Consider the following 10082-nt stretch of genomic DNA (forward strand, 5'->3'; position numbering starts at 1 on the left):
CAATCTTAAACAATCCTCTCCCAATTTTGGTACTGAAACAAACCAAAATCTTGTAAGGGATATATTTCTCAAACCCTATTTGACAACATATACTAATCATTTACAAAATTATAATAGTGACTCAGCCTGGAATTTAGAAATTTATCGAGAATTTCAACCATGTAATTTCGCACAGAGATGGCCACATGTGCAAACATTTCATAAGTTCCAACCATTATTCCCATAAATTCCATTATTTTTGAATAAGTTTAGTTACAATAATACTCCTAATACTATTTTACAGCGGTTTTCTTTAGATGCCTTAACTAAACTTGATAATTATTATAATTACAATATATCAAACTTATTAAAAGATAATAGTATAGACACCCTTTTACGATATCTAAAGGGAAAATATATTATATTTCAATTTAGTTGAACACGAAACATAAAATAAATCTAATATGCTATCTTTTTATGAAAATATATCAAGTTAAATAGTCATGATAGGAATAGGGCAAAAATAAGCAGTTATGGGAGAAGCTAAAATTTATGATATAAGTGGAAATTAAATCAAAAAAGATATTGATGCCAGATTATCCTGCAATTTCAGCTAGTTCTGAGAGGGCGTTCTTAGACAATGTTATAATGGACAAAAGTTGTTCACTAGATGAACATACCATCCAAGCTTGCCCGTGCTTATAATAAAGTTGGATACGCATTCAAGATCCATATTACAGACATATAATTCTTTTTCACTGTATTTTATAGATAGTTATTATATTTTAGTTTATCCATTTTGCTATATTTTTATGTTAAATTAAGTTTTTATACATCACTTCATAAATTCCTAGTTTAAAAAAAGAATTTGAATTCAGAAAGATTTGGAGAGTTGGTTCTCAGTCTTGTTTTTAAAAGTTTCATGTGTTTTTTTTTACATGTTTATTTAAAACTACAAATTGCAAGTTTATTAAATCACTATTTCTATTCTTAATCTATCATTTGAATGAAAAATAACACCAATACAAGAAATAGAAAATATTGTTCATTCAAACCAATATTTTAGACCTAATACTAATAAAATATTTCGTTTGTCTTGGGGTTTTTAATATTGGTTTCCAGCCCTACTAGCAATCCAAGTCATATCGAAATTTTATTGTCTTAACTTTCCAATTTTTTGATCTCTCCTCGGCGATTCCCCTTAAGATAAAACATTTAGCCTTTTTTTTTTTTGGGGGGGGGGGGGAGGATTTAAATTAAATTTTAGTTAGCAATAGGAAAATATAAATATTATGTTAGCGGCAATGTGTTTTTGGCAATATACTATTTTTTTTTAAAACTTTGAATCATTTTTTGAGCCATTTTTTAAATCTAAATATCCGACTTTCGTGGAAAATCTATTCCACCATATTCAGAATAGCTTCTTTCTTTCTTTCTTTCTTTCTTTCTTTCTTTCTTTCTTTCTTTCTTTCTTTCTTTCTTTCTTTCTTTCTTTCTTTCTTTCTTTCTTTCTTTCTTTCTTTCTTTCTTTCTTTCTTTCTTTCTTTCTTTCTTTCTTTCTTTCTTTCTTTCTTTCTTTCTTTCTTTCTTTCTTTCTTTCTTTCTTTCTTTCTTTCTTTCTTTCTTTCTTTCTTTAAGAGAATGTAGACAATTGATGTTAACCTTAGATTCATTTAAAATTTATATAAAAAATCGATGGAAAAACTAATATCAAAGTTTACAAAATTGTCCGAAATTCATAGGTGGGTTCCATGATGAAATAAATTTCCGTCGAAATCATCATATCTTAAAATTTAAACAAACGCGATCAAAGCTGAAAAAAGCACTATTTTTATAATACCAATCGGTAAATTTTTACAATTTATTAAAAATTTTGTGAAAAAATATATCATTTTTATTGTTAATACAGAAATTTTAAATATGAATTTTAAACAATGTTTTAAAAAAAATTTGAACAATTAATAGATAATTGTTATTATATTATGGAAAAATGAATGAATTTTTTTTTATAAGTTAGATAGGGAATTGATAATATTATTTATAGTCGTATGCATAAGGTCAATCATAATTATAGATATTATATAATTATAAAACCTTGACCCTAGAGAAATAATATAAAAATGAATAATTTTGTATTTAAAATTAAAAACTATAATTTTATTTTAAATTTGATAATAAAAATTAAAATTTAAAAATGATTTCTAGACCAAATTTAATACTAATGTTTATAGTTATTAATATTCTTTTGATTAAAACAATTACTGGGAATATTTTTTCATTCAATCGGGAAAGTGTTATAGATAGTGAGAAAAATGATAGCAATTTTACAAACCATAATTTCAAAACGAGCCTTCAAATTCCGAATAATAAATCTCATATAGGTAAAAAGAAATGATATTTTATCCAAATCTAATAAATATGATCGTTTTCTAACTAGATGCATATCCGATACATCATGATGCTAATGGTAATACCTCTCTCAGCGACGATAAAAAACTTGTAAATTTTTTTTTAAATATGATCTCTGATGTACCAACGAAATCAAGATTAAGCACGAAAGATGAAGATGAAAAATATAAATTTGTAAATAAAGATAAGCCAAAAAAACGCATAGATACAATTTTTTTGATGGACGCAAGTAGTAGTATCGGTCCAAGTATCTTTGAATGCGGAATCGAAGCTATGCAAGTTACAAATAATATAATATTTTGTAAACTTAAAATTATTATTTTTTTTTATAGAACGCGGCCGAAATAATTGATAGCCAAAATAAAATAGCTTCAGAAAGCACAAGATTAGCTGTACTCAAATTTTCAAGTTCTTCGTTAACAAGGTTTGAATTTGGTTTCGATAAATATATGTCTTTGGAAGAAGTCAAAGAAGGACTAAGAAAAATCTTATATCAAGGTTTTATTTATATATATATAAATAAAAAAGATTAACATTTGTTTTTTAGGTGGTGGAACGAGAATCGATAGAGGCCTGGCTTTGGCTAGACAACACTTTATTTTAAAAGGAAGAAGTGGGGCAGACAAAGTCATGATTGTGATGACGGATGGTAAGTCGAAACCTTATATCGCGAGTAGACAAGCGCGTTTACTAAGAAACATGGGTATATTTTATATATTTAAATAAATAATTTAAGCCATTATTTTGTAAAAAAAAATTAAAAATTATTTTATCGTTTAAAGTGTTCTCACCTTTTAGTTGCTTTATAAAAAAATGTTTGTTAGGAAGGGTTTGAATTTTAGAAGTTGTATATAAGTCGATATTTATTTACACAAATTTTTTTAAATTAATTTTTCTTTTATTCCAGACCGCATGATTTTGTTTATTATTAAGGCCGGCTTTAATTTAAAATCAGGAACCTAAAATTATTCAAAATAGAACAAAAGTTACGTGTAATCATATATGTTCCAAACGAAAGTTTTTACTTTAGGCAAAGAGTATCTATCGAAATTTGCCGATCCAAATTGTATATTATAAATGGCTAATTGTCCTTCTTATTAATTTAAATATTTTTTGTATTTTTAATGAGTTTTTTTTTTAAAAATATTATTTTTAATTTATTTCCTAAGAGATATTTATATATTATTTTAGTAGATAATTTATTATATCTTTTATATTATTGTCATATGTATATTTTATAGGTTTTTAATAGTATAATACAAATAAAAAAATTCAAATAAATTTTCCGTTTTGGAATAGGCTAACAATGTTCCCAGGGTGTTAAAATAGACTTGGAAAGTATAAATTTTTTGGAAATTTATAAGGAGTTTGAAAATCTTTAAAAAAATTCTTAAGCAAATAAAATTTTTTATTTTTAAAGAAATTTTTGACCTAAATTTAACTTAGAAATGCCGAAATCTTTTGTAATTTTTCATTACATAAAAAAAAATCTTTCAAGATAAAAAAATCATTGCTCAAAAATTTTTTGCCTATTTTTTTCATATAAATTTAAAAATATTTAAATGGAAAATATATATTAACAAAAATATTTCTTTCTTTCTTTCTTTCTTTCTTTCTTTCTTTCTTTCTTTCTTTCTTTCTTTCTTTCTTTCTTTCTTTCTTTCTTTCTTTCTTTCTTTCTTTCTTTCTTTCTTTCTTTCTTTCTTTCTTTTCGTATTTCTTTCTTTTCGTATTTCTTTCTTAATAGGCAAGATATTTAAAAAAAATATATTATGTCTCCTTTGTGATTATTTTTTATCGAATGGGTAGAAAATTACAATCATAGTAGAAATCTAAATATAATGAAAAAATATCTAATATGTATACCCATTAATAATCTGAAATAGCAAATCTTTTTCAAATTAATTTTATAAACTTATCAAAAGAGATTAGCATTATCATTTAGTCCATAGCAGAGTTGGTAAAGGATCTTGATACAAGTATCTAGATCCTCTAGATATAAAAATGTTCTATCTGTATCTGTATCTAGATAGATTTTTGATTAAAATTTCTGTATCTAGATAGATTTTTGATTAAAATATCTGTATCTAGATATTATTTTAGACGATGTATCTGTATCTAGATCCATTTAAAAAGTATCTTTTAACAACTCTGGTCCATAGCAATTATTTATGAAATGATAATATATATTTTTTTATTTGAAACTTTAGAAAAACTATAAGTTAACATTTAGTATGTAAAGTGTATACTATATATATTTTTTTTCGAACATAAATCCAAAAATAGGTGTAGAAATATTTGCGGTTGCCATTGGAGTTGATATAGCGTTAGATAAAATTCGTGATATGGTTAGTAAACCCGAAGATATACATATAATTAAATCCTTAAATTATTGTAGCTTTAATTCCGAATTGATCAATTAAATATTTTATTGATTGTTATACAAATGAAATTTTCTTTTTAAATTTACATAACGATTAGATGCATTTATTTATATATTAATACATTATAAATTAGATGGAAATTATAATGTGGTTGATTAGGTGATAAAACTATTGAGAATAAGTCTATTTGGAGAATTTGAGGCTATAAATATGATTTATTAAATATTATATTACTAAATTATAAAATGTAAAAAGTATATGTAATTTAGCATAATATTTTGTTCTCCTTTTCGAGGTTAGGTTTTATTGGTCAAGGAAAGTATAAAAATTGTGACCATAATCGGTTGCTAATATAAGGGCAGTTATTGCAAAAAAATTTGTTGCCTAATACGAAATGAATACAAATACTTTTAGAAAAAGGATCACTCGTTTAGCCCCCCCCCCCCCCCCAAAAAAAAAATCCAGAATATAATTTTTGTAAAAAATTTTTTTAAAAATAATATATAAATTTATATATTTTGAATCACCATCAAATTAAATTTGCAGTTTAATGATGTAAATATTGATATATAAATATATTTTTAATTAAAAAAAATTTTTTAAGTAAATTATATCGCAATTTAATTGATAATTAAAGATGTTCAATTACTAATTACAATCTTGGCTCAGAAATTTGAAGTTTATCAACCATATAATTTTTTTTTTTAACATTTTCTTGGCCAAGTGTTTTTTATATTCTTTTGATAGAAAAAGGTTTTCTATATTTTCTAGTTTTTTGGGGTAATAATCATTAATTATATTTTAATAAGGAATAAAGGAAACGGTTTTAAATGACTTTAATAAAATGACAATTTATGTAGCCATATAAAATATTTTCTGGGATATTTCATATCCCAAAATTAATGTCTCTTATTTTTTGAAGCCATATGAATAATGATATTAGGCCAGTTGTAATGAGTACTGTAGAGATCTGGATAGCCCACCAAAGCCTTGCAAGACGGGGTCAAATAAATTCGAACCAGAAACACAACCTTTTTTTGGCGTCGTGGGCTACAAATTTAAGGAGGCGGGGTGAAAAACATGTTATAAATTATTGACATCTGGCTGTGTTTATCTCAAAGGCAATGATCATGTTTTAAACAGAAAGATAGCAGGATCGAATTTAATTAACATACTACTTCATCTTTGTGAAAATAAGTATAGGATTTGAGATAGAGTTATTAAACGGCTCGTTTGGAGCCCATTTTTAAAACGGCTAACTCAATGTTTTTCAATATTTTAACCAGAAAAACATTGACTAATCCTGGAGATTTCGATAATATATGTCTTAGACACCTTTGTATGAGCAAAATTATAAGGGTTGCATAATATTTTGCTGAATACAATATTGAGTTTTAACAACACTAATCTGAGATAGTTTCACACCTTGCACCATTTTTATTTTGAATGGTATACTAGGTTCTTTAAAAAGAAATGATTTTATTGATGTTTTAAATATTCAACAAAATATTCTACTCGCAATTCATAAAAAAATTTCTTAATAACTAATTCAATCCTAGCATAAACCCCTCCCCCCATTTAATTTTCGGTTCTTATCTAATATCCTCTAATGTAAGTATTTAAAACGTAGATTTCTTGTGGATTAGGCCTATTTAAAAATGAATACAAACATGCGTTAAACCTTATTTTAATCTAATTTACAAATTTTTTGGTACCAAAAATAATTACAGGCCGAGCATTGTAATCAATCTTTTTATGAGCAGTGCTCTAGCAGGATTTTTAAAAAAAAAAATATTAATGAGCCAGTTGGATGGGGCCTTGTTGATTCCTAAACCGCATATGGCTATTTGATGAAATGCTTCTTTAAGGGATCGGTCATCAAATTAAAAGGAATTTGAGTAGCCTCGCTAAGACTATTACTTAATGAAAAAGTGTGCCTATGGCTCTCCTGAATTACATTTCTTTCATAAACTTGATCGCTGCAGTCTACTAACTCTTTTTATCCATTATAACTCACGAATGTTTTCTTCTTCTTATATTTAGTTTGATGTAATATACTATAATAATATCATATTTTTGGGATAAAATTTAAAAAACTACTTGTTTAAATATATTATAATAATTGTTAAAAATAACGTTATGAAATAATGCATATCATATCGTCAGTCATTGGAGTTCCACTCGACTTATTCAAAATTTTTGAGTCGGAAGTGGATAATAACTTATTTATACTCAATATATATATAAATAAAAACTAGATTAAAAAATATTAATTTTTGGCCAAAGTTATCGTCAAAATTTGATCAATATTATTTTCCTATATTTTATTTTAAATTTTAATGTTTATTTTCTCATTTTAAACATTCAAAATTTTTGAGTTAGAAGTGGATAATAACTTATTTATTCCCAATATATATAAAAATAAAAACTAGATTAAAAAAATATAATTTTTTGTCATAGTTATTGTCAAAAATTGATCAATATCTTTTTCCTATATTTTATTTTTAAACTTTAATATTGATTTTCTCATTTTAAACATTTGTGCAATTTGGATCACTCCTACCCTAGACCGACGTTATAGCAGTGTTTACATGACAAGATTCTTACTGGATGCAAACCCCCCCCCCCCCTAAAAATCCATCTTTACCACCCAACAAATTTCCGCAAAATTCGCATATTATTAATTACCTTTTATTTTAATGATACTCACTTCACAAATTTTAAAATGAATAAATAAATATTAATGCTCTCATGCCAACAATCAAACTATTGTGTATGTAAAAGAATTATTTTTAGAACAAATTCAATTAAAACATTCCTCATTTACAATGATTGCCTTATTATAGTAAAAAATTTTTTTGGCCTGAATAAGAGTTTGCTGATGAAGTTTCTAACCCATTTTTATTTTATAATTATAATAATTATTTAGAAGTAATTTTATCTGGAAAATAATATCTAAGATTGTGTGCAATAATATATACATTTAGTCCAGTAATATCATTTTATTATAAAAAGTTTTTTTAAAATTTTTATTGTAATACATTTTCCCCTATTTAATCTAAAAATTCAATAAAATAAGCATCAAATAAATTTATCCCCCCTAGCCTCCCTACCCCCCCCCCCCTCCCTCTCCCTTAAAAACATTGGATGCACACTGTTCCAATCTTTATAATTATAATATAAAATATTATATTATTTTTATTATTTATATTTATGTCAATTATTTCATTCGCGATATTTTTATTTATATGGGAATCGGCTATAAAAAGGGCCGTTTTGGGTTACTTTTATCTTTTTTTTCAGATTTTATAAATTAATTATAAAAAAATTGGGAATTCAAATCCTATTTGTCTAAATAAGGAGAAATGGCACTTCCACAATGGCCACCTCCACTATATTGTTAAACTACCTAAGTTTAGTCAACTATAAGACAGCATAGTGTTTTTATCCCATAAATATTCTAATCACAATCTTCAAGTTGAGACTCAACTGCGAGGCTTAATTCAAATTTTTAGGCTAATAGCTTGACATGGTTAAAGTTAGGTAATTTAAGCACTACCACTCTATGAATTCTTAAAATTTTTGCCCAAAATAATATTATGCAGGCCTCTAGATTTGATAAATAGAGGTCCAAGCCTCTCTGCCATCTATGGAGATATTCTTCAAGCTTACATAATATTATTTTGACTAAAATATTAATCGGACCGTTTAACAACACTAAAGTACCTCGCTTGCATCAACGGACGTCTCAAATTATGGAATAGGCCCTTTATTATCTCACTCTATTTCATTGAATAATGAATACTGATCACTTTCGCTCTAAGAACTTTATCGCTTTTGAAAAAAATTATAATCAAATGGAAAAAGAAAGGTTCTTTATAATTTTCCATCTTAAAAGATTTAAATATTTTTTAATAGGAAAATTAAATTGTCAATTATATCTGAATACAAAGCATAATATTATTCATAAAGTGCGACAAATTAACACGAGGGATATATCTCCTGAGATTAATTTCGATGATCATTAATTTTAACTAATTTTGATAAACTCTTTATCTTTGAATAATGGGACATGGTATGGACATTACCATTATCTGATGAACAAATAATGAAAAAAAAATTATCGGCATCAAAAAAGGAAATAGATTCAACCTTGTAAAAAGTAGCCAGCAGACCTCTAACAAACGGTTAGCCTAAAAATATAGACTAATATTTACATACATTTTAATTAAAAAGAGATGGGAATTATCAAAGAAGAAGGGTGTATTTTATGAGGTTTACGATTGCTTATTCAAAGGGTATTACAAGTAAAGGCATTAAAATTTCTTTACCATGAACATTCGGAAACGACACAGATGAAAATGCTAGCAAAAAATAATATAAAAATATTTGTAGATAAATATAAAACAGTGAAGGAGCTTCGATAGAAGCAAGGGAAGCACCTACAAAATTCTTAAATAAACTTAATATAATCTTTATAATGTGTTAAAAAAAATATTAGTCTGACTTCGTTAAAAAATAATTATTTTAATTTAAAGTTAAAATATTAGTATATTATTTTAACTACGTGAAGAATAACTACTATTTTTACTACGTTGTACAAATTAAACGTAATTGATGATGGGGTTAGGTAAGGCCCGTATTGGTTTTACTTTTTCCTCACTTGGATATACCCCATTTTGATCGATCGCAATACCTAAAAACGAAACAAAATTCCATAAAATTTAACTTTTTCAAATTTGGCTTTGAGGCCAGCTTCCCAGCAAATACTATTTTTAAATTAAGCGTCTTTGCTGGAAATAATTACATCTAGGGCAATCTTTCAAAACATGGTCTATGTAACGCTGGAAAATAGTTGGCGCGCACTAAAGTCCAGGCATCCTTCGATATAGAAAATATTCTTCCTGTGTTGAGATGCCAAATATTCTTGGGACTCTGGCTCAACGGCCATTTGTAGATACGCGTCCTTAAATCTATCACTGTAAAACGGTTCCCCAATCTTTACCAGTAAGTCATCTAGCGGTTGGAATAACGTGATGATCATATAAGATGGGGATTTAAATTCAACTTGAAATCTTCTGACATTTTTTGTTGGGGTTGCCCAAGGCACCCTAGTTTTAGAGGAATCGATGGGCTCCAAAATCTCGGCCATGACTAAAATACGAATTGCTAAGAACTACGAATTGCAAGGTAAATTGTGAATTGCTGTTTAAACTAAGAATTGCCCAGATTAATCTTAAGTTATGATAAAATGATGTAAAATAGGATCATTAAACAACGAATTGCCGCATATAATGTTAACGATCTCGG

General features: G+C 26.3%; 1 long non-coding RNA gene across 1 annotated transcript; it reads left to right on the forward strand.

Moving 5' to 3' along the window:
- The first annotated feature begins 2772 nt into the window (after positions 1–2772).
- LOC135929432 (uncharacterized) lies at positions 2773–4711 on the forward strand. The gene is made up of 3 exons (XR_010572594.1): positions 2773–2886; positions 2936–3091; positions 4675–4711. It is a non-coding gene; the product is annotated as an uncharacterized LOC135929432 (long non-coding RNA).
- The last annotated feature ends 5371 nt before the right edge of the window (positions 4712–10082 follow it).

This window comes from Gordionus sp. m RMFG-2023, chromosome 5, assembly GCF_954871325.1.
Source record: "Gordionus sp. m RMFG-2023 chromosome 5, tfGorSpeb1-WG-v2, whole genome shotgun sequence".
Lineage (NCBI taxonomy): Eukaryota > Metazoa > Nematomorpha > Gordioida > Chordodea > Parachordodidae > Gordionus > Gordionus sp. m RMFG-2023.